This window comes from Neodiprion fabricii, chromosome 5 (assembly GCF_021155785.1).
Source record: "Neodiprion fabricii isolate iyNeoFabr1 chromosome 5, iyNeoFabr1.1, whole genome shotgun sequence".
Classification (NCBI taxonomy): Eukaryota; Metazoa; Arthropoda; class Insecta; order Hymenoptera; family Diprionidae; genus Neodiprion; species Neodiprion fabricii.
The window spans coordinates 18,648,672-18,675,413 of record NC_060243.1 but is presented as its reverse complement, the minus strand read 5'-3'; the positions used below and the strand labels follow the sequence as shown (position 1 = coordinate 18,675,413).

Genomic DNA, 26,742 nt, shown 5'->3' with positions numbered 1-26,742 from the left:
TCTTCACATCAAATGTCAATTACACGCGAGACGTTGGTTAACTTGAAATATAACCTTACAACAGTTTGAATTAATATTGTACTGGCACTATCAACCCAAGTAGCTGCCAAACCTTCTATTTTATTTTGTTTTTTATGTTTTGTTAATAAACAGCCTGAAGATGGCCCAGCCTAAACATCATTTCCCAAAATATTGATTGTCCTTTCTCTGACCTTTCCCGCCAAAAACTTGAAACATTCAACCTCAACGATCACGAATTTCAAACAAACTGAGGTTCACGATATGACCTAAGAGTTTAAAGGAGTACAGATATTTTCGCAATAATTTAGAGGAATTTTCTGTTTTGGTGTAAAAGACACTTTTTACCGTTTGCTTTCTATGTTACCCCATTATATGTATATAGATTGGATGCGATTTTATTGACTTCAGGAGTCTTCGCAATATACTTTGATGATTTTCCAGGAGTTTTTTTCTTCGCTCCAATGATATGTCATATAACAATTCTCAATATTTTACGTTTTTTTATGAAGGAAATCGAATAATTTCAGAAAGTTCAGAATAGACTGTCTTGGGGTTCTTTATATTCCATTTAATTTTAGTGTGGTTTTTGGATATTGCAAAGATTTTGAGAGGTTCTTGAGAAAATTTCAACCCATTTAAAGTGTTTTTACAGTGAATCCCTGTCGATTGCTTTCAATTCTGCAGTCTGCAGATACTGAATGATATGTTAGTTTGTTGAAATCTTTCATTTTCACTTTCTTCTATAAACGTTGAGTGAACATAGGTTCGAATCTAAAAATTTAATGAGAAGCACCAAAAGTTTGCAATTGGAGTACATGCAGTTGATCAAAACATAGTGGTTTCTTAATCGTTAAAAATCAACAAAGATGAATCGACATTATGAGTAACTGAAAACTATCAGGCACAAATTAAAATTCACTTGAATCAACATCAAAATACCAACACCTAATTAAGAAACAACTGAAACCAACTTAAATATGACCGTACAAGTGAAAATAAATGTTTGCATATTAGAGGAACCCCCGTTGAGCATAGATTTCCCGGTAAAACAGAATAAGAACCTCTGGAAGACGGAACAGTTGAAACTGTTTCGAGAAGAGGTCATACGGCCGATTTAAGAGTATTACGAGATCGGGTACAATTTTTTCTCAAACCATCATACCAATTTAGAATTTTTTTATGAAGTAATCGTACTATCCTCAGTCATGGCTGGATAAATATCCGGGAAATATTAAATCAATTTATTTCGCTACGAGACGAGCTTCGAAGTCGTATTCTACAAATTATTCGATTATTAATACGTATGACAATTTATCGGTCCTAACCAAGTAGAGCCCTTTCTAATATCTTCACGATTACATCGTAGCAACATTCAAATCGAACCGACTCTTTACCGTAAAAATGGCGTGGATTCCCGTATTTGAATACTCTTACAAATCGATCACGTTACCCAGTGCTCAGTACACCCTAAACGATAGTTAGACGCAAATCCGTTCCGCGAGTCAACGAGTCGGAATATGCTCTTGGACGGCGATGGCGCGTCAGACATTCCCCGAGCTGTCTCGGTATGAGAATATGAGAGTTTTCGTCCAAAACCGGTGCGGCGAGCTGGGCTCTCGGCTCAACAGGTTTGTGACGGCACGAAGTCCCTGCAGCGGGGTGGAGGATCGGCGACGCCGCGGCGTCGATTTCGCCCGGAGTTCCGAGCGGCGAGACGCGAGAACCGCGGCGACAAGGACGCCGCCTCCAGGGGGCCGGGGGCCGAGAATAATGACAGCGCGAGACAAGGACGCGGATAAATGCGCGGCGCCGCTCTGGCGTCCCATTCATGCTTTTTACTCGTTAGGAGAGAGCCGCTGCCGAGCTGTGCTGCCTGCAGGACTCGATGCCGTCGCCCGGCCTTATCTGAACAATGAGTCGCAAGCTGCTGCACCGGACCAGTTAAGGATCGCAGCGATTTCCTCTTCCCTCTCCTCCCCCCACTACCGTCGTTCGCTTTTCCCGCCACTGCACTATGCGCTGCGAAACATGCGGAATACAGTAGATACTCGAGAATCGCGATTCGAGTAGAGGTTATGTTGGGCGTGACTAAGGTGTTTTGAGTGCGGAGTCACGTGGACGATTTAAAAGTTTCCACGAGATTCGAGCCCATTTTTTCGTAAGATGTCGGTTCTGTTGGAATGCTTTGGTGATATGATCGCTCGGATGTTAGGAAGTATACGTTGGTCAGCTAAGATCGATAAATTGTCACATGAGTTCACAATCGAGTAGTTTGGAAAACATAACCTTAACACCCGTCTCGCGAATATATAAATAGATTGAAAATCTGTACGATATTTCTTCAACCCTAGTTGAGTAGAGTGTATCTTCTGGCAACAGCACGATCATTTTATAAAAAATTCGATATTGATTCCAATTTTTGAGGGAAAGTAAAACCCTTATTTTAACTATTGTTAGCGCTATCGCATCGCTGACGTTAAAATGTTGCGGATGGTGCAAATGAAAAAGGGATGCCCAAAAGTTTTGTTTTTGCTATGGGAGAATAAAGTCATAAAGTATGGTATATTCCTACAAGTGGTAATCCGGTAACGAGAATACATTTTTTGGATATTTGTGTTCCACGATTGCAGGCAGAATCGCTCTATCCGCAACTTCTTCAGATCAACGATGCAGGCTTTACTTATAGCCAAAATATCAGACATTTCACTTGGTCAGAAAAGATTGATTATGTTTGAAATGGCTCATAATTATTTCCGTTCGATAGTGGGCATGTTGTTTCATTCGTGGTCACCGTCATTGGCACAAACAAAACTGTTTGATATTTCTTGCCTGGTTTTCTTCTATTTTCCTAACTCTTGATTTAAACGGTCGTGCCGGTTTGTCCTCAAAGGGGGGATGAATGATTTAACGTCTCTTCGGACGATTTAATATTCCTTCAAAAGCGTGCCTCAGGCGATTCCATGTTTTTTACCACCCATATGTTGTAAACACCTAGCTATTTGCAACGGGTGCATTTGACGGACGGAATTCTCAGTCTTTAGGACTCCGAAGGTGAAATCATACTTCAGTTATTTTTGTTGTTATACAGATTCGCCCGAAATGACACTTCTTCGCTAACGAGAGACGGTAACGATTCTAGAGCCAAAATTATAATCCAAGCGTGTGTGAACGGTCACCATGTTTATTTTGCGCTGAAGGTTAAGTGCGCCTCTCGAAATTCGCGGCAACGATCTTTTTTATCAATTTATATACCAAAGGCTGTAACATCGTCGCACCTTATTTCACGCCAAATATTTTCATCTGTAGTAAACACATTCTCATTTTTGAATATTCAATATTACATAACAACGAAATTCGCTTGTGAAAGTTTCTGATGAGAAACGATGAGATGATGCCGTGAGTAATATGTTGTAAAAGCACAAGTCCCTAAAAATCCAAGAAGCTCTCTATCTGGACGTAATTTGCCCGTGGTAAAAAATTTGTTTCGTTCTTTTGATTCCCGGTATTTTGTAGGATACCCGACTACTCGGCAGATGATGGATGAAAAAAAGTTGAAACAAAACGCACGAGCAAAACGTGAAATACGTTGGACTTTAGCTTCCATTCAAGATCGGCTCGTTATAGTTTCGATCCTCAGAACGGACGACGAGACGAGCATTGAGCTGCAACGCCGTTTATACGCCGGGCGACACTGGATCGCTGGATTGATGGCAGATTGATTGATATTCCAACGCCGTGTAACCTGTCGACCGAGGATGCGACGCGATGTCCACTTCCAGTCCGCCATTCCCGTTCCATTCCTGTGTGGGTGTGTTTCTGCTTACAGGGTGTTCCGTTTCAGTAAAACCACTCTGACTTTCCCGCAACTTAACCTAGCTTGCGAATGAAATTCTTTCAGGTGCATAAAATCTATAAGTTAAGATTCTCGTGAGTAAAATGAAGTAGCTTTTTAAATGAGTGAAAGAATTGATTCAAATCCCATATTTCACATCTGAAACCCGGTGAACATATACCCAAATGTTAATTTGACCCCGCAGCAAACAATCAACGAGCTCTTCAATCCTGCCCATAAAAGTATGATTGTTGTCAATGTTCAAATTATGTTTCCATAGTTCCTGCTTCATCATATTTACAAACTAAGGTTTAAATTGTGAAAAACACCGGCTGAATTATTCTGTGATGATCCTACATTTGAATGTAGGACCACCACATTTTTCATGTAGAGAGCGTTCTATAATTTTAGAATACTTCGTTTTCGAGATGGTTCTGGGTATTGTTAGTAATTAAAACACCATGTATATTTTTCAAACGATACAGTGATGATCTCAATAAGCTTCGCTACCATTGTAGATGATGGTTACAAGATGTTCAGTTAGATTTGGTCTACCAATTACGATTTTTTAAAACCCACGAAAGTAGGGGAAATCTGTTTCAAAACTATCCTCATGAATTCAATTAACCAAAAATGACGTTATTTATGATTAAATACACCTGGCCCTCGCGTTTCGTTCTTTTCGAAGACCATCTAGATGCCTTTCCAACTGTCTTAGCTTGCGGAATATTTCTTTCGTTTGTTAAAAAATGGAGTTGGAAATAGACACCGTGTGTATGCCTGCACGCATGGCGACATGCCGTTTCGCCGTTTTGTGTTCCAGGACTTAAAAGGCCTGACTCTGAAGGAACCTGCTGTAATGCTCCACATGACCACGGACAAAGATTTGCACTGCAGCCTCTTTCCTTTCGATCCTTTCGAACAATTACGGGTTTTTAGCATCATCAAATGATTTTGATGAACTACATCGCGGTATTAAACGACGATGGCGAAAAGTTAGTCAAATGAGTTTCCAGACGGTTTGTGAAGATAGAAAAAAGCGCGAAAAATTGGGTTCACCCTTTTTCGGAATGGTCCCATGAATTTGCAACCGTGTTTCGCAACCGCGAGATGAAAACGAATCTGTACCAGCAAACGTTTTGTACTCTCTTTCCCTCTGTTTTCGAGTGAATTTTCAACGGTTCAGATTCACTTTCAAGGATATAGAGATTGTATTGATGATTTCAAACCACGATAGCTTATTCATAGATACTTGAAATCGCAGTCACTTCTATTTTATAGACAGCACGAAGTATTGGCATATTGCTATAAATATACACGACTCTGGCAACCTAGATTTGTTTAATTAACTGACAGATATCCGATCGCTTAGCATTAAGATTGGTGTTACTAATCTCAATATAGAAATACGCGGAACAGAATTTCACTGAGCGAATGCAAAAAAAAACACACGTGTAACATCGAATGTTATTAGTAGATTCAGAAATTTGGATTTCTTATAAACTCTTTCCAAATTGTCAGAGGAATTTCGAGCTCCTGCAGAAAATCGAAACTATACCGAACGTCAAATTGATGCATTACATGAAACGTGAACATAATCATTAGTTGTGATACCAATTATGAGGACCTGGCTATTTAAAGAACGTGAAACAGTTGAATGAAAGGAAAAATATTCGGGAGACAGTTTCCTGATTTCGGAAAGAATTTACAGCCTAGGAGTGCGTCTTAACTTGATAACTACAAATTCTAGGTCTCATAGATTCGAATTGCATCGCTTCTCTTATCCTCAAAAAGCAAGAAACGAGGGTGAAACCAAATAATGGCGATAACGAAGTTGAAAATAGTGATTATGTGACTGGCTGATTGACCGAAGGAATGAGTGAATGAACGAATTACAAGGAGTAAAAGACTTAACCTGGAACCAGGGAACCCAGAATGACTCAAGTGACTGATGTCACAAATGACTTCATCATCGCGATTTCCGTCAGTAGTAAAGAACGGGTGACTGCAGCGAATGATCACGCGGTATACCCGGAACTATGGAATTAAAAATAATTCGCGGTTAGACGTGCAAATATGGTGTATTAGTTTAGCGAGAATTCATGTATCTGTTCAATTGAGTTTGCGGTACTGAGTTCGTTTTACAGCCACATCCTGATCCTTACATCCTGCCATTTTTTAAATAAACTCTTATACTTCAATGCCGATAGAAGAAAATCTTTATCCACTTTTAATCCTTATTAGAGAACCTCGGAGAAATTTTTTTTTTTTTTAAACAGTGCTTTTGTTTGAATTGGATTTCATAGTCAATTAGACAGTGACCCGCTACCGAATCTGCAAGTCGGAGTTTCTGCTTGAAAATTGACAATTATTTATTTTTTTTGATAAACGTATTGCGAATTTTCAAAAATTCTTCAACTGACGAGAGAACAAATAATTTTTATTTAAGAATAAAAAGTTGAATTTTTGGGAAACGGAATACATTGTACAATTTCCACTCACTACTTTCGGAAAAACCACAATTTATATTACGAGATCTTCGTAACGAAGATCTGACAAAATTCTTTAAAATCAAAATTTGATAGTAAGGTCAAATAAAAAAAAAAAAGCTTCAACAAAGTCGAAGAGCATGAGGATCACTGGCAGACTGAACTAAACTAAATGACCCATACAAATAGAGATATACACACACGACCATGCCGAAACGAAATTAGCACCGTTGATTAAATTGGCCTGTTCGAAATACCAACATTTTTTGCCTCCTCGGCTCGTCCGGTTTACTTTAAGCACCCAGTTTCTCAATTTTCCATATTCCTGTTGCCCCGATGTTCTATTCTTACGTTTCTTTATTTATTCGATTTCTGAACAAATCTGATGATGCGAAACTAGAAAAATGATTAAATTATTTGTGTGATTAAAGTAAGTCAGAGTTCAGTTGATTTTTGGTACCGTTGAGTGATTTTTTCTTAATAACTATTTCTGTAAAAAATTATTCATAACTAGATATTCTTTGTCTCAAGAGTAATTTTTTTCAACCACTTCTCACTTAAGATGAACTTTGTGCTACAAAATGAAAGCATAACAAGCTACAAGGGTTACATGCGCTTTGATATTTGTGTAACTTACGTAAAGAAATCAGCTGATTTCTTTGTTCGACGCCATTTTGCTTCGCCACATGCGTATTGCGGAAGTGTTGAAATGATTTAAAATACCTTATAAAAGCAAAGAAATTTGTGGCAAAGAATTTGCAAAATTATTCATTTTTTTTTGCAGTTCTACACTTTTGTCGCAAATTTTTTCCCTCTCAAATGTTTTCAAATAAATAATTAAGAATTTGAGACGTACGTGATTTTTCCACTCGACGTCACTGTGATTATTTTCCTTCGTGTTTGTTGTTCTCGAGTTCTGATAAGCGTATAGTGGAACGTTGTTCCACGAAAGAGAATCTACATTTATGTATGTGTAGACTATAGTTAGGTATGCATAGCGCTCGGTGTTTTTCTGAATCGTGAGTAATATTCTACTGTATATACACATACATACGTGCATACATAATGCAAATAGGAAGAGCCAAGGACTAAGTCAGGTGGATTGAATTGGTTTCGTAATGTGTTGTCAAAGCCTGGACGCAAACACGTGTACAATACATCCACGGAGAAGTTGAAAAGCAAATACTGAAAGCGAGATTGTGCCGTTCTAGGATTAGAAAATGCACTTTTAACGCGTCGAGAAACGAGGATTACCGTACACCGTATATCCGTTGCAACCCTGTGGTCAATATTTATTATACTAATTATTATACTATAATTATGTTAAAGAAAAATATCCTTACCTACGACCGTTACGTAAATTATTTCCAAGTATTTCACTGACGACAATTTAATTTCCCTCAATTATGCAATCACCGTTTCAGAATATTAACTACACATTCATCGTGTAGTAGTCACAAGGTAGACACTGAGGAGTCATTTATACACATTATATGTACATTCTTAACATAACCTGCAACAACGGAGTGTATACCTGTAATTATTATTGACTCAACATCATGGAGACCTATTTTTGATTCTCTTCACTTTGGTTTGTCATCTCAATTTGTTTTTTTTCGGAATACCATGCTTATGGATCATGTTTCGAGGTGGATGCAGAGCGAAAATTTTGGGACACCGGAACAAAGTAGTGAGCGAGAAAGCCTGTCGAGCAAAAATCGCATTCAAATAATATCGCGGGTCACCGATCGAACTATAAATATCGATTATGATTTGTTGCTATGTAGTGCAAAAGCGGCGATCAACGTCCGACGAGACTAAGGTGCCTGGCATTAGCAGCAAGTATCCGGATGCCACGTGCAACGTGCGTTGACAGAGAACTTTGAACAGGCAATACATTATGTATGCGGACTCGCAGGCTTCATCAGTGACATATGACGGCTAGGAATGTCGCCATATATACAGGTATGCGTATTACCCTACAGATGTTTATACGCACGTATAATATTCGGTATGTGTCATGGCGCGAGTCTGCGCAGAGGTTCGGTAAAAAATGGACAACCTTTGAAAAATCATACCGGAATATTACGGCGGCGAAGAGATTTGTAGGATAAATTTTATCGTCATGGAAGGAGAGGAATGACCTTGTTTGATTTCGATATTTTTTTTTTTTTTCTACAAGTTACAACAGCGGAAATTTTACATCTCTATATTCTTCTTGTAGCCAGCCTCGAGACGAATTCAACGACACCAAGATCGTCGATTTTGGTCCGTCCGTTCGGAGGATATTCGATTTGAAAGCACGCTTCGTGCGCGATTAACCGCGCTACTTGAGCAAGCGAAGCGAGCCTAGCGCTAATCCCGAACTTCAGAGTGAAATATCTCGCGAATCGTTTGTCCGAAATCGGCAAACTTGGAATCGTTCGATTCCTCTTGACGTTATTTATACACTGTGGAAATTGAAAAATTGGTGAACCTATTAAACAATACCGACATTTCGAATACCTCAAAAATAGCACTACAAACGGTAAAATCAAAAGCGTTATATTTTCCTGGTATTAAAACCATTTAACTTGTAGGAAAAATCATTTCTTCGTTCTCCACGTTTTTTTACAGTTTTCGATATATTTTACCAGCTTGTTTAAAACGAGACACCCTGTAGACGGATTGAAATTTATACATGTATAATATACATATATACGTAGGGTATGCCGCAGGTAGGTATAGACGAATTGATTGGACAAGTCGAAATATTGTGATTGATTTATATCCTCTCATCCCCATAAGCATACACCTACCTACTTACTGTCGTTCAATTGTTGCCCATTAGATTAACGCATGCCTATGAATGTTCCACAAAACCTGTTCTGTTCCGTTAGGTTTGTACGCGTATATCATACACGCACTCACTCACATACAATTTTGTTGCACGGTGGAATAGACGTCTAAGAATAATATCGGGTCTGTCAATAGACGCATAAATATATTTATATTATAATTTTCACGACGTGAATTAATTCCCATACTGCAAAAAGTGATGTCTTTTCTCATTGTCAATCATGATTTTATGCACTGTCCGTGATGCAGATTGAAATATTTTTTCCCGCGAGTAAAGATTTAGCTATCCAGTTTGCAGAATACTGACAAATAGTATGTTTCGGAAATTAAATTTGAAAAAAAACGAAGAAAATTTTCGCGACGAATAATAAGTAGTAAATTAGAACGGTGTTATTCAATCAATTCATTTCTATAATGTCACTACAAAAGTTCAGAACTTTTCTTTATTTGGCAGTTAATATTTCAAGAAAACGTTTTTCTTCAAAAATATTGTTTCTCAAAATCTTTTAATTTTATTATTGGAAATACAGATTTCCAAAGTAACATACGAATTTGAGACAAATATAACGAAATTGTCTCCAGTCTATTTAATTGACTTGCCGATAAATTAGTTAGTTAGTAAGTTTAGGAAAGTGGATTTTTAACAAGAAATGGTAGATTCTCAAGTGCATACTTGTGGTGGTTCTATTGTTTTCTGATAATTGCACCGATATCTCTTCAGAGAAAATATCGCTGGAATTTCTAGGAATTGATTTCGGGTCGATAAATTTCTAGTTGACTTCTTGGAGGCCTCTTTACAATAAGGTGAAAGTTTGCGTTCGTGAATACGACTTTTGCCCATTGCTTGAAATCGTTTCGATGTATTATGAACAATCTTCGACGAATATAGAACCAGGTACAAAGCTGATCTCATTATCAGCCTAGAGAGCTCAGAATCACTGACGGCTAGTTGTCTGACTCGACCCATATCCCAGAACGACGTATTTTCATTTCCGAGAAGAATACGACGCTTAACGACTGCTAACGAAACTAGGAATTAGTCAGAAATGTATTACAGAGTTCCTAAGGAAATGATAAACACAAAACTGTCCAGCGTAATTACGTGTAAGTTTTGAGAAACACGAGAATTGTCGTATCTTCGATGTTAATTTTTCAAAAAATAATTTTGATTTTTTCAGCAGGCTTGGTTATTTGGTAGAATTTTTTTTTGCATGCGTCAATTCAAGATTTGAAAATTTTTTCGTCTCCAAAATACTAGTAAACGAATAAATTAAACAGACGTCTTACACAAATCTGTCATATCGTCACGGAATATTAACTTCAAGATCATATTGATAAACATTATTGAATTATGAATTTTTTTCTAGCAATTATAATGAATACGTAAAAATACGTAAGTAATCCCCGAACATAAAGTTTCACCTATGGGGATTTTTCTAAAATAATAATCGAAATCAACCATAGTAAAAAAAATCTATATACTGATACTAATTAACTGTAATTTAGAGGCAACAATACTATTTGCTATATAAATAGCTACTAATATGCATATATTAATTACTATAGTTACGGATTACACATAAAGTGAGTATTAACTGAGTGCGATCAATATTTGTGCATCATTTTCCGAGATTGTATAATGTTTAGTTGACAGAAATACGATTAAATCGGCAAAAACGATGCTGAAATGATTTTAAAATCGTTTTCTCCCTTCAACCCTATTTTTTTTTTTTTTTTGTATAGTTGATAATTACTAAGAGCGCGGTATTGAATGATTACAAATCCGCAAGGTAAATAATACCCTCAAATATGAATTTTCTAGTCCTATTCTTCGATAAATCCTATTTAGTTGAAACTTGTCGATTCTACCTTACTAATTATGCATAGTTACTAAACGTACAGCGATGTCAATTGAAATCTCGAAGCTTAAATTCATCACCGATCACCATGAAAAATACATCCGGTGTAACTAGATTCGCCTATCCACTGTTATGAGTCAGGAACAGAACAATTACCGACTAGTGATAGAAAAACTTGTTCCACTAATTAAATATCTTCTCATCATACCTACAGTTAAACGTTAAACGTGAATCACAATGATCGTAACTGTCAACAAACATCAGTTGGCAAGCTACTGAAAACGATGAGTGATCAATGAATAAGTATAAGAAAATATTCACCATCTCAATACGGTCGATGCCTGATCGAATAAACCCATCGTCATTCGCGATGTACATAAAAAGAATGGATAAACGAATTAGTTACACCTTAAGCTTCAGAATCTACAGATGTACGTAACATAACTACTATATGTGACCACATATATACATTCATTTCTCGAGGGGAAATGTTGTGAGAGGTAGGGAGGGGGAAAGGAAGAAGGGGGTTCCGTATTGATCACTCCTCTGACTCCACTCCACTCCTGCACACATAACGTAGCCAGCCTCTCGCAATTAGATGAGAGAAACGCGCGGGGTGCCTGGAGGGAGGGGAGGGGGGGGGGGGGGGGGTTTACCGGAGGGAAGGGAAGAGTTGGCAAAGAGCGGTGCACAGAGGGATAAAGGACGCGGGGAGATGAGCAGGGAGGAAAAGGGTATTCAGAGGTAAAGTTTAGCTTCCAGGCAGCCTCAGGGTTCCTGGTATCTCTGCGCAGGACGTACATGACGTATATATAAGCTTCTCTGTCTCCGATCCACCGTTTGTATCAGTGTGTATCTATAGATCCTGCTCATGTATGCGTGTTCATCCGTGTAACAGGTCACGTCTATGTTCCAATATATATATATATATATATATATATATATATATGTGTGTATATATATCACTTTTCCAGGAAACATTTACGTTGGTTATACGCAGAATTGAACGGAGGTGGATGCATGATGGTGAAAGATTGTTACTGCCTGGGACTTGTACAAGTGAGCAGATGAAAGCCTGCAGGGATGTCGGACAGCGGTGAGGGCGACATACCTGTCATGTGTTATACGCATTATATGTATGCATGCATGGATATTATACGACGTATGTATGATAACGGATTGGTATTTGTACGTAAATCATAGCCAGGTCCCAAAATGCTTGTACGACCCTTGCAGAAAAAGAGTAATTAAAACGCGGAAACATTGTATTTGGAACTCATTGGAACGATAGAAGTTTGATTAGTTTTACAATACTTTCCAATCGTTCCCAAATGTCACTTTATCCTGTCTTTAGTTTTCTGTTTTTGTAGTGGTACAACCTATCAGCTTAAAATAATCCACCAAAAGATAGTAAGGATTTGCCTTAACAGAATTCGGTGGTATTCTATGAGAACTAATAGTAAACTATCGGAATCTAGACTAACCTTATCTAACTTGTTGAAGAATCGGTGAAATGAGAAGTTCATGCAAAAAACAACGAATTCATTATTAAACTTCAATAGTAGTGCTTACATTACAACAGGCAAGTTTAGTGACTTTGATAGTTGTAAAGAACACTGTTGACATGCACTGTAATTATACGTTGAGAAAAATATCTATCGCGCAATACTTGTATTTTAACTGAAGATTTCAGTGCGATTTGGTGACAACTATTCAACGTTATTGAATCAACTATTTTATAGTAATTTCCACTGCTTATATGCAGAATACGCAATATTTACCATAGCAAATAGTCAACCTCCCCATGCGTAAAAATTGTAAAATCAACTACACGAATAGTCAGACTAATTTATATGAATAGTCGTATGAACTATGCCTTGCTAGTTCACATTTCTATTATATCAGAACAGCGCAAGACCCAAATATTGGTCTACGATAGTAAGACTAAGCTCTATTCATTCGCACTATCGGAGCACCAGTAAATTTTATCATTATTACAATCAATCCTAGGAGAGGTATTATCAACTTAATTACTGCACGTGGAAAGTCACTATTGAATTCTACATGTAATAATATAGCTACAATCTTCCTGCGACTTTATCCGGCAAGACAATTCCAGCACCCTTTCAGAACAAGCCAAGACCCAGTCGTGGGGTATTTGCTTTGGGTCAGACGGATTTAGAGTGGCTGCTTCCGTTGAGCATATAGACACAGTAGTATAAATTTTAATCAATTCGAAGAAGGAAATGTCAATAAAACTGAGCAATAAAAATGTTTTGCATTGGTTTTCTGCCGATGATGAGTTCATATAGGCGACGACGTAATACTTTACTATTTGCATCCCGATGGTCATCAACTACTCACCAAACAATAATTTACTCGTACTGGTATTCCGGTAACAAATTATATTCATGAGACTATGACTCAGCATTAATATTTTAGTAATGAATCCCAGGAATATTCGCATAGCAAATTTTTTTACAGAGGTAAAGGAAAAAATTCGGAGTGATGATGCATGGGATAAATATTTGTTCGTTTTTCATTTCTTTATCTCCTTATACGCAAGCGCATACGAAATATGGCATTTATTCGATAAATATGACGATGATCATTTTTTTTATATGGTTGATCATTACACTTGAATGAACCATACGAAATCAATGTTTTATTTAGTCTGTTATAGGAACAGAAATTAGTTGTTCGCCAGCAGCAGTGATGCAAAAATAGTTGATACTCATAGTAAAACCAACTCTTCCACATTTCTGTCGGGGCAATATTTGAAACTTTCAACAACTTGAGCAGTATTATCAAAAATATCAAAGATATTCAGGGTATGAAAATAATTCTCAATTAGATAAGATATGGAAAATAATCTGCAGCTGTAACTAATCTCTGAACAATGAAGAAAAGATAGTGAAAATCATTGTGACCATCCTCATTCGGTTATTTTACAGACGATGCGAACTATAATTATCATTCTTATTTAGTCACTCCGAATTTACAATCGAATTTAATTACACGAAGAGAAAAAAAAAAAAAATTCGGAAATGCGACAACGGAATGGAACGCGGTCGATTCTTACCGTGAAATAAGTGTATTTCGACATGAAATTTGGCAAGACTCCAAAGTAAACCACCGTCCTCTGACATTCGCTACGGCTATTTCATGCCTAACGTATTCTTATACGTGTGCGAATGTAAATCCGGAGCTTCTACCTATACCTATAAGCTACTACCGGAAATTCCTCCGTTTGCCCTTGTTCTGGTCCCCGGCCAGATCTGCACCGCAGTAATAGTTAACGTATTCAATTTCACCGACGAACCTGAAGAATGAATCGATTTTCCACTATAATTGAAAAAAGAAATTTCTCAATTGATTCAAACAGACGATGAACAAACGAAATAAGTAGTTGACTATAACGTAGCAATTGCGTCGTAATGCGAGTGAATCGTATAAATTTCGAGGAAGTAATAACGGCAATTGAAAATATTAGGGTTGGGTTTTTGGCAATCCCGAAATTTTCGAGTACTTACCCGAAATTTTCGGGTTCCCGACCCGCAAGTAATCCATTTCATCCGACCCGACCCAGAGAATTTCAGTACCCGCGGACCCCTACTTGTCAATAATAAAATTATTTCACGATGATGTGCTAATGAAGCAGATGCAAAAGAATTCGACAGTATATTTTTCGGTCAGTCTCTAGTCTGATTTTATTTTATTGAGAATAGAATCTCCACAACTCATAATTCTAGAAGATTAGGAAGGTTGCCCTTCAGATTGTTCGAGATTTCGGAAATAACGTAGGTCCGGAAATTTTCTAAAATCTCTGTCCTCTTCAGAAATCCCGGCATTTTTGGAGAAGCGAAGACAGCCGTGACCAAAATTTCAAAAACTGCAATTTTTGGCGAACCCGAGATTTTCGTGGAACTCGAAAGTTTTGGATAATCCATAATTTTCGCATACCCGACCCGAAAGTAATCCATTTTACCGGACCCGACCCGACCCGAAGAATTTCAGTATCCCTAGAATAAAGAAATATATATATGTACATATATGTTGTTAAAAACTGTTTTTGCTCAACGTTTTATCGATACTGAAAATTCAACGATGTTAAATCCTGAAATTGGATATGTGGTACTTAATTAATATATAGAATCGATTTCATTACGACCTCTGTCCATCTCTTTCTTCCTATTTCTTTCTCTTATTTGCTACATGCGTGCGGGCAACTGATTTATCAAGGAAAATAACAGAAAAAAAGATGTGCAATATTTTTTCCGGACGTTCAAGGTTATCTTAATCCTTTAAAAATTAATATAATTTTTTTCATTTCCACTTAATGATCGATGAACTACAATGAGTAAGAGACTAAAGTTCGATACACTTAAAAGTGATCTGTTTTCACGTTGGCTAGAACATGTATGTTTGCAATATCTGATGCTTTCGAACGTTTCACTTTAAATCCGATTCGCTACCGCAAAGTTTTCTTTTGTTTTCCGATCCATGAAATTGCGTGCGAATATAATTTTACGCAACTTCCGGTACTTCTGGGGTTCTTTTACCCTCAGTTTAGCGGTCGTTTATGAAATAAGAGAAATAAACGAGGGGGTTCCGGATGAATGAAAGCGGAGAACGTTTACTGCTGCACAACCTCGACCATTTCAAGACGGAAGCGTACAGCTAATGTTCGCCAGTTCACGAGTTCGTTCGCATTCCATTCGTTTATTTATTCATTCATTCAAACTCTTATTCATCGATTTATTTCCTCTCACGGCGAGTTGTATGCATGTACGTATTAAGAAAAACTGCGTGAAGTTCCTTGGCTCTCGGCTCTCTTATTGGACCGCAGAATATGCCGCGACGATAATCGCACGGCCGATGGAATTCTACTAATGTATAAACGATGAAAACGCCAGTATTTCAAACAACCGGTGAAACTGACAGTGAATGAATTCTCAATCTATGGCTCCGCCTTTCAATGTTGTTTGTATCGATAGATCTCGCAATTCAAATCGGAAAAACTCTACCAGACTAAAGTAGAAAGACCTGAAAAAAACTAACGATAACCTTAAAATGACTTCAAACTTTTGTCTATCCGTACCTCAAGAAAATGTGAAAATAATATGCTACGTTGTGCGGAATTTTTTTCATTTTCTTTAAAAAAGAATCTTGCTTTGATGAAACATTTTGATGCCTCACCTCAAAGTAACAACCATATTTATTTTATTTTTTTCTAACGAGAACTAAATGATCAAAATTCGAAAAAATAACTTGGCTCTCGCGAATTGCAAATATCCAAACTTTGCTCCGAATTTTGGATTTTATTCCGTCGATTTCAGTCTGCGTTTTGAAATAAGTAGATTTTTTTCATACAGTTGATAGTCGGAACAAATTTGCTCCTTCGGTGTAGTTGAAAAAATGAAGATATTGAGATATTCTTTTACTTGCACGTAGTAAGTGCATCGTAGCAAAATGTATAATGCGTCATACATGAAATGAAATAACTGACTACTCGTGCGCAATTTATATAATGGGTATGAGTGAGCGCACGTAAAGAGCATTAGGAAACGGATAAAATTTTTTCTGGAATTCACTTGCACGAATCATATTTCCTTCCATGTTCTTAGACCGTGTGACCGTGATAATTCTTTGATCGTAATTTAAAGAAATGTCAAAAATCAAGGAATACACAATTACGAACAACTAAAAAAGTATTTTGTCAAAGTGATTACTGTTAAGTGTATTTTGGCTGCAAACTTTTATCATAACCAAGTACACTGAGAGGTTTCCTATAGAAACTGTAACGGCTTTAGTATTACTTAAAATTAGATTCTGAAATATAGTTTACGATAAAAGCTTGTAATTTTGAATTTAAAAAAATCGTAAACGTTATAGGTTTTTCACCAATACTCGCCATTTTTACGCTATAAAGACTCGTCGTACGTGATATTTCACAGCCGATAGTATATAGTCGCTTTGAATAATTTTTCTGAAAAAATAGTAACTTTTCAATATTCACATATTTATTAATAATTGCCGATAATTGAATAAATGAAATAAGTGATACTTGTTCATTGAGTATAAAGGTTGCGAAGAAAAGGTAGAAATATTGTTTGTATTGTTTCCGATTCACCAAAATTGGAAAACTAATTTTCAAACATTTTATCACCGCATGATCATAAAATAAATAAATCATGGAAGTACCTGAGTTTGTGTGAATATATAAATAACAATATCGAAGCGGGAGTAAATTTTCCTACCTCTAGACAATCTTTTCCACAGAAATAATGATAAGACAGTAAGAATGCAGTACGTGCCACGCAAACTAATGTCTAAACATTCTCGCTGCTTCCGAGTATTCAACTCTTTCGCACATAAGTACGATACGCGGAGGTACACGGTAATATCTTTGTAGGTTATATAACTGAGAAGGTTGAAAATCAGCAAGGCAGGTAGCTCCTTTCGGGCGGGAGATGCTACGTCTAAAGTTGAGTATTACCGGTATTACCGGTGGGTAATTAAACTGCACGGTTGTGGACGCTCGGCAGTTCCCGGGTTAAAATATCTCCGGTGTCTAGTTCGCGAAGGGGCCGCGAGGGGCGCGCGGCGCGGCTCCTCTTCTTCTTCTTCCTGATCCCCCTTCTTACTTCTCTCTTTTTCTATGGCGCTTCGGCTCGTTACGGCTCCCTTCGCAGCTATCGCGCGTTGAGCTCGCGAACTCTGTGCGTATATTCTGTATACACACTAAAAGGGCATCGTAACGCGAGTTACAGCCTCAATATGCAGTAAAATAACGATAACCTCACGGCCGGCCTCCCCCACGCCTCAGCTTACGCCTGCGGCACAAACACCCTGCGCAGCCACCGCTCGGCATTCTCATAACACTGTTTTATGCCTCGACTTGTTCCCTTGTACATACCTAGCCTTACAGTTTGCAGTTTAGGAAAAGCTCGCGACACTCTAACGACAAGTCCGGCGAATGTTGCAAAAATATCAAGAAATGGGACAGACGTATGATTTATTCTTTTTTTTCCTCGAATATGACTTGTGGGCTGCTCATTCTGATCCAGAATATCGAAGGACGCCATCTGGTGGTAGAAAATATACACGTATATGATAATACAGTACGCTTATCTGGTCACATCTGATTATTACAGTTGTTTTTCAACGTACATTTCATTCGGTATTAACTCAGCGTAACTACACTACAGTCGAATCACTTGCACGAAGTTTTCTGTCTCTTTGAGTTTTTGCAATTTAGCTAAAACGATCAGCTGTTAATCGAGTTACGACGCCATGTTGATTTAGCCACGTATCTACGCTGCATCTCAAAATCGTCCATCAAACAGTTAACTGATCGTTTATTTTGATGTTAAGCTCTTCATATTGAGCCAAACACTTGTTTGCATATTTTACTTTTGATAAGCAATGATACTTTTGTAACGCTTCCCGACCTTCGTCAGCGATAAGTAGTTGATTTTCGACAAATCATTGTAATTATTAATACTATCTCGACCTCGCAAATTTTGATAACGCGTCGAGATTATTATGTATGCGAGAACTGCGCAAATTTTTCATCACCTGTTCACACCTATAATGTATCTATACATATAAGATAACATCTCAACATATAAAGCAATTGTTTTGTGTAGTGGATATTATAGTATATACGGTTTCTACTTTTCATCCATTTTCCCTCTATTTTTATCTTTGTTTTCTCTTTCTTCTTAACTGGAGATATTATCAATTATGCCAAAATGACATTGGCAAATATTGGAAGTTGATTCAAATATAAATAGTTTTTAATAGTTTCAGATACTGAAATGAAGCATTCAGTAGTAGGATTTTGTTATTAATTTTTGTTATTGCACGCTTCTTCTTCTTCTTCTTCAGCATCGCCTTATTCTTTTTTAATCAATGCGTACGGGGCTGGCAAAGGAGCAGAGGAGTGGCTACCGAAGAATAGTGACCATCCCATTCGTGGGCAGTTTAAATAGCCGGTCCTCAGGGATTGGGATTCTCGACTCATTATTCCCAGGACCATGTCTACCTGTATCAGACAGAGTCAAACTCATGGGAACGCAGATCCAGTAAAAGTGGAGCGTTACTATCGCTTCAGCGTATTCATTACCATCCATATTATTCCTTATCCACTTCACTACCGCTAATAGTGGATGCTATTATTTATCTTAATACACGTTAGTATTCTCAGTTCAATTTCTCGTTTTCTGTACTCCTACCGATCGCATCGGTTTAATGGTATTGTACTTGACGGAAAAAAACCTCAACGAACACCATCATAGAAATGTCTACTTCAAAATCGACTTAAAAGACAGTTTTTTTTAAGGAATGTTGACGGTTTTGTTACACTTTCCTGAATGTAAATAAATAAGTCGTGGAGACATATTTTTTGAATGACCTGAGTGTGTCATATTACACTGTATTAAAATTACTTACGAATTTAAAAATATACATCACGTGATAGAAATTATACTAACTGAAGAAAAAAAAAAAAAAAAATTCATCGACAGTGAGGAGTCCAGGAAAATATCGACCGATTTTAGAAGAATCACTGGTCTATTAACTGCACACTTAGAGACACCTGCACCTTCAACTTAAGTGGACGCACCCCATGAGCCTGAGGGATCGTAGCGGACGCTAACATTATACATACACCCTGGAGTCCCTAACCTTCCTAGAACAGTTCGTAAACACGGCGCGTCTGGTTTGGTGATCACTAGTCACCGTGATGACCGAGGCAGCCCCTAAACCAAAGACCCGGAAAACCACTGCGCTTATACGTTGCACCTGTATATGAATATACAGGGTGATTCAGACAAGTTGAAGAATGTTAGAGGTTACGTCGAGCTAATTTGTTATTACAGTAAAAACGTATTATTCGTTATTACAAGTACCAAGAGAATTCATTACTTTTCGAACAATTGGGATTCTTGATAATGACGTGATTGAGGCAATATGACGTTGAAAGGGGTAATCAGCTGATCATTCTGGGAAAATTTAACAATTATAAACACATAGAAAACGTGGTGCAGGCTGTTGAACTTTCGTTTTGTGACATCAACTCGGTTTAGGTTGAAATGCGTGTCAATAATCCACATTACTAATCAGATACGAGTCAGTTATTTTATAATCTAAATGTTCCGGAAAAAGTTGTCAAATCTATATTGTATAATTCACGTTTTTTAAAGAAAATGACCGTCGATGTGTCCATCAGCTTTTCGAAATACACCAACGAAGTTCATTTTTCCAATCTATTTACTACTTCTTTCATAAATGTAATCGTTACCATTTGTCAAGTTCTAAAATTCTTGAACCCGAAAATTCAGTTTTTTGTAACAATATCTCGTTCTTGGCTATTTCACGGGAAAATATGTCCCTCCGGAATAATTCCACCACGCTTGAATCATCTTGTATAATATTGTACATTATTTACCAGACGATTAAGCGAGCTTAGTAAAATCCTACGGGGATGTCCGGGGTAATTTAGCGCCCAAGGACGTCTCTTCGTTCGACGCCCGCAGGTAAAATTGCCTTTTCGTTTCAGGTATATCACAGCCTCGAGTTTGGGCAACCGAAATTTTTTGCGCTCCAGGGTGCATAAGTCTGGTTGCCTTATATATTTATGTCGCCCGTAGGAATCCCCAATTTTTGGGAATAGTGAAACGGTTTTTCGGAATACCTGCAGTCGCTCTGAAATACGGACGGTCAACTTGAACACGCGTACCTAAGCTTGCACGCGAAATTATAGGTATAATACATGCGTGTGAAATTTCACGAAATGTACAAGTATCTTTGATTGGCGAGAGGTATTTGCGCCTGGTACATATTTGTACGTATATAAGATATTATAGACAGCCATCGATTACGCTTTAAGCAGCTGTACACGTGAAGTAATAAATCGTGTCAACTACAGCATACCAAAGACACCTCTAACACACGTCCACATATCACATGTCTATGGTACGAAAAAATAGGGAGCCGAATAGTAAGAGAGGAAAACAGGCACAGAAAAGAACTAGAAAATGCAAGAGAAAAGTAATCAATTAATGGACGTACTGATGAATGAATTAGCCTCTTAGGGAAGAGATGATAAATAAAGTGGACGAAGTTTTCGGTCGATGCAACTAGCTGAAGCACTTTCAAGCAAGACGATAATCAGTCAATTATAATGAATAAAAATAACTATGAAACAAATTTGTAACATAAAGAAAAAAATGTTCACTCATTTCCATTGGTTTTACTGATGTACTTAGTTAACAGTTAATAATTATTTAACTGTTCATTTCACGACGAAGAATATAGTCCAAGACACTGAAGTGTGATTGGAATCACAGTGACTTTTAGGTCTAGTTCGCAATTCAGGACTTTTAGTATAGACGAATGATCGATTATTCCGGAGGAATACTAACAAATTGTAACAAATAAGCTTATTAATTGATTTCTTTTGTCGTTACTGAGTTTTTTAATGACGGGTTATTGCCTGTTCGCCATTTTACTATTTCACAAGGATTAGTTGAATGATTGTAGAAATCTACACATTAGACAGAATGACCAATACCATTAGTGGAAACCACCAACGCCAAATTGCAACTATGTTAGAAAATTAATTTCTTAAACGTCACCTCACATTGATCATATACGCAGCTGTTTGAAGATCACAAAAATACTATAAATTAATTTCTGTCGGCTATGGGAAATAGTTTTATGTAGTAGAAGCGATTTCAATTTACATGAAAAGGCGGGGTATTTAAAATTCGAGCAATAGATTTTTGCACCCTGAAAGGACAGCACCTTTCGATTTAAGTTGGGTCAGATTATCTCGGTTTGAATTGGCCAGCAGGTATGGTCGGCAATAGTTTAAGGTATCCTCGAGACTGGACCAGACAGTCGATTGAGTTCCCGTGGTTCGTTTGTTGTTTTATGATTTAAAACCACCTCGAGGACCTCGAGGGTCGAAGGACCTGCAATATGAATAATTCTTTCGTGTTTCAGGTGAGTCTACGCGGAACAAGGGACACTCGATCCTTGGTTCTCGGAAGGGGACTCCAGTTACGAAATATCTTATACATGCCTGACAATGTCGTTTAGAAAGAGCAAAATGATTTTTGGAGGTGAGACGAACCTTCTCGATGCAGGATTTAAGGGGGCTGCCCAAGGTCCCCGTAACTCAAACGCAAAAACGGGCATAACGGTCCCATTCTAAATACAATTTTGTACAAAAATACTCCAATGTATTTTTATTTGATGGAGAAATAAAGTAATGCCATGAATTCTACGAATTTACTATTGCGATTTCAATATCGTGCTTGATAAAATTAAGCAAGTAATCGGTAACTGGCAACCGAAAGCAATAGCTGAAGTGAGAAACATATAAGCATTTACTTTAACTAAAAATATTTAGTAGAAGAAATGTTTAATAAACATTGCTGTACACTTGCATTCATTTTTTATTGTCTAGGTGTCCTAAGTGTTAGAAAACGAAACTCTTGGCAGTTATAATTTCTGAACAATTTTGCCCTCGACCAACTTGAATCAATAATAAAATTGTCTGAGATTCTAGTTGCGTTGGTCAGAATTTGATGGGTGTTTTTTCTCTGCTGTTTCATTAGTCTTCTGAACTTTGTATCATTTTTTGTGCCGGTAATGAAAACAAATGGTTTTATAAAAAATTCTCCGATTCGAAAACAGTTGTGTAAACGAAGAATGTTCTTATTTAATAGAAACTTATTCAGTAATTTAATTATTTTTATACATCGGTGATTCGACTGACGCATTCCACTTACTTTTTCGATATACCAGAATATTTTTTTTCTTATTTTCACTCTCTATATCGCTAGTCGTTCCATATGTGCATATAAATAAGAACTTTTAGCCGATATAATCGGATATTTCTTAACTTATCTTTCCATCGCAGCCTCGTATCTTGCCGATTTTATAGTTATGGACGATAACAATTATCGGTCGATCGAGGCTTTCACGTGCCGTATCGCATGTATTAATTATGAGTCACTACACACAGTGCAGACTCCGACGATTAATTATACAGTGAGTCACGTAGATCGGACATATAACGCGCAGTCCGTAATCTGTACATATTTTTAAATCGTGTATTACATATATATACGTTTAAAAACCCGCTCAAGGCATACTCGTATTGTACGTACAGATACCGATCTATACGGTATTTATAATACAAAACAAATTTATGAAACCGTTATAGTTTGCAACAGGTGGATGATTCGTAAATTGGAGCACCGATTCTAACGTACTAATTTTGTACATCACATATGAAAGTCAAGATCCGGAATGATTTTTTTATTTTTTTTTCCACAAAAATATTTTCAGAATCACATTAGTATAAAATTGACTCAGAACGATCTGAATTACTGTTTCATTAAATTTCGGAGGTTGATTTCTTTAATTTGGAAAAAATTCTTCCTTACAGTTAGCTAGAATCAATTTTCTAAGTGCTCACATTCAGAACAATCCTGGTACTATTGGACAACTATTTCTCAATGAGAAAAACAAGTCGAATCTTGCCAATATTTTTTTTGTGATATGCTGTAGCATGACGTGCAGTACACTGTTAAAAATTTCTCTATAGAACTTCCTACATTGTATTGGAAGTTTTATTCGGATACAGTAAATTCACTACATATATTTTCTACTTATTCAATTTACAAATGCAATAAATTTACCACAGAATTTATTATATTCAAATGATTTTTCTGTGTTTTTCCCATAAATTTTAGTAGAATCAAAAATTTTCATTTTAAATTTAAGACCAACACGTAGTAATTTACGTCGCTGCACCGAATTTGTAAATTTGCACCCTGATTTCGTAAATTGACCACTCTTTTGTACCCTAAATGTGTTGTAAATTCACAATCATTCTGAACGTTGTACACTGAATTGTTGAGTTATTTGTATAATTTCAACTATTCTGAGGCAGAAGGTTCAGAATTTAGTTATTCTTGAGAAAAAACTCTGGTAATTAATTCCCATTCACCGTATTAAATACACTAGTATTAGAGTGCTTTTCCGTCACAGCGAAAATAGTTGCAACTATATTTCGACAGCTAAATGGAAGATTTATCTACTCGTACTGTTATTCTTGTAGAGCCTACTCCGTATAATTTTCCACCATAATTACCAGATATAATAATAGAACACTAATTGGACATTACCACAAATATTCGAAATTATTTTACAGTATGTTCAGGAAAATAAATATACATTCGCACGTGCAAATTTATTGATTTAAGAATATCACCCTCAGCTTTCTATTACAGTATATAATACATTTAAATTCACGGAAACTTCGTAGGAATTTTAGAAAATAGTTGCACAATGATTGTGCACTCTCGCAGAAAAACGAAATTTGATCTCCAACTTGCAAATTTCTCTTAAAAAAAAAAGTGGAAATAGTTGCCACCACGCAAATAATTGTAGAATTAAAAAAAAAAAAAAACAGTTCCAGGAAAACCGTTAACTATAGATTAAATATCATTATTCTAGAATATATTGAATACTCTTTTTAATACAGTTACAACCAGTACGAATTGAAAATTAAAATAATGATCGTTGAATTCCTCAACAACTATTTCCACTCTGGATTTTGTTGCCTACTCATTTCCCTTTACCTTTTCCCGTTCATTTCACCACCGCAACGGAATTACATTAACTATTAGTAACTTGAAATCGTGTCGTCATCGAAGTCGTCGTTTATAGTACTGCTTTCGGCACGTAAACACCATAAATAACGACCATACTGGTATAGTTAACTTAACTATCCGTTCATCATCCATGATACAAACCTCCACATACACGCATCAACTATACAAAAAGGCATTAGATTCGCATCGCCTCGCCTCGCCGCCTCGTACATACATAAATATAATACGTTAGTATGTGCACATACATATTACATATTACATATATCATACATATCCATACCTGTAGGAATGAGTGGGTTGACGGTCTATTTCAGCCGCGTCCTACAGAGTGGCATTCCAAGTAACGCCTCTCTATCTTTGATCCCCCCCTGCGCCCCTCGCCTACCGCCATTTTCCTCGCCCATAGTATCGCTCTCTCTCTCTCTCTCTCTCTCTCTCTCTCTCCCTCCCTCCCCCCTCCCTCCCGCCCTCTCTCTCTTCCCAACTACTCGCATATATTTAACTCGTATCCACAGTTGTATATATATATATATATATATATATATATATATATGTGTGTGTGCGTGTGTATTATTAAGCCGTGCGCGTTGGAACGCGGTCGGGATTCGGGTTCGCGCCCAGTCATCGCCGCGGTATTTTGCCCGAGGAGTTTCCTATTCGCTGAAAAATGAAACGTTAAATCTACGCACACTCGCCCGCATGTGTGTATTCGATGTAACGTATATTTTTGCGGCTCTGCTAGGTAGCTTGCGAATGCGCGCGCAACCTGGCGCCCGGTATCTCCTCGAACAGAATGTCTTGACCCTAGCGATAACCTCGTGCGTAAACGATTTCGCAAGAATGAACAGATTGTTTTTTATTTTGTTTGTTTATTTCTGTATTTTATGATCATTGCGAACCAGCGATAACAAATTGCACACTTGTATGCTACATATAATTGTGAGTAGAAAAAAATCTTAAGTAAACGGCGAAAATATGAAAGCAATAAGTACTCACATTTTTTAAATATCATTAATTTTATATCCTACTGTATCCTTCAATCCCATGCATAGTGAAGACATGGATCTTTGTACAAATTTCACAAACAAGTGTATCATCTGTTGGCAGAAAAAGCAATATTTCGTTCCGGAAGTCTCGTGTTTAATTAGAGACGGAGTTTTTAATTGTATTTATAGTTCTGCATCAACTCAAGATGAAAAATAAGTTGCGTTTATTTTTCTGTGCCTTGATATTTGTGTACTTTATTGTAAACGATAATCAGCTCATTCCTTTCCGCGGTGTCATGTTGCTCAGCTTTGGCTCTATGTCGAATTTCAATCATATGTATAAGTATAGTATATTTTATAACCTTTGTTGGAAACGAGTATTTCAACATAGAACATTTTCTACCGTTACGCTATTGATGCAAAAATTATTGGGACTGAATTTTCTAAAAATTGTGACGTTGAAATTTGTTCTAAATCTTTTTGTAGACACCAAGAACAAATACAGTCGATCTTCTCAATAAGAGCGCCTCGGAGCTGTAGGGGAAGGAATACTGAAAAAACGGAGTACCCGCACTCTCTACCGAAACGCTCGCTCAGTGGAAAAGAACGCAGCTCTTTCAATAAAAGCGCTATAATTTCAGCGAACGCTCTTACTGAGAGTTAGAAATGAATCTGATCGCATTCAAAAGCAACACGGTAGTGTGGTTTTTCTCGGTCATGGATTCGGGAGAGCGATTTTATTCAGAGCCTTCTTATTGAGGAGGTCGACTATGTACTGGGAATTCCTCCTGCCAAATTTTTTCGTCAAAACAACACACCACCATTACAAAAGATATTGAGTATGTTTTTTCAATTCTATTATTTTTAACCAATCGTTACACGTCGCAGGACAATGGATGCAAGAATTACAAGTTCTGCTAGAGAAGGGTAAAAAAAAATCAGCTGATACTGTTACAACGTGAGAGATAAGCTATGACAACGGGTAATGAGAAATAAAGGAAACAAATTGCCCATTGTTTG

At 37.2% G+C, this 26,742-nt stretch overlaps 1 long non-coding RNA gene across 2 annotated transcripts; it reads left to right on the top strand.

Annotated features, from left to right (window-relative positions):
- The first annotated feature begins 7,346 nt into the window (after positions 1–7,346).
- On the top strand, positions 7,347–22,419 carry LOC124183916. 2 transcript variants are annotated; one of them, XR_006871084.1, is made up of 4 exons: positions 7,347–8,032; positions 8,130–8,307; positions 12,014–12,201; positions 22,053–22,419. It is a non-coding gene; the product is annotated as an uncharacterized LOC124183916 (long non-coding RNA). The 2 variants fall into 2 exon arrangements; XR_006871083.1 differs by having other exon boundaries at positions 7,347–8,307.
- The last annotated feature ends 4,323 nt before the right edge of the window (positions 22,420–26,742 follow it).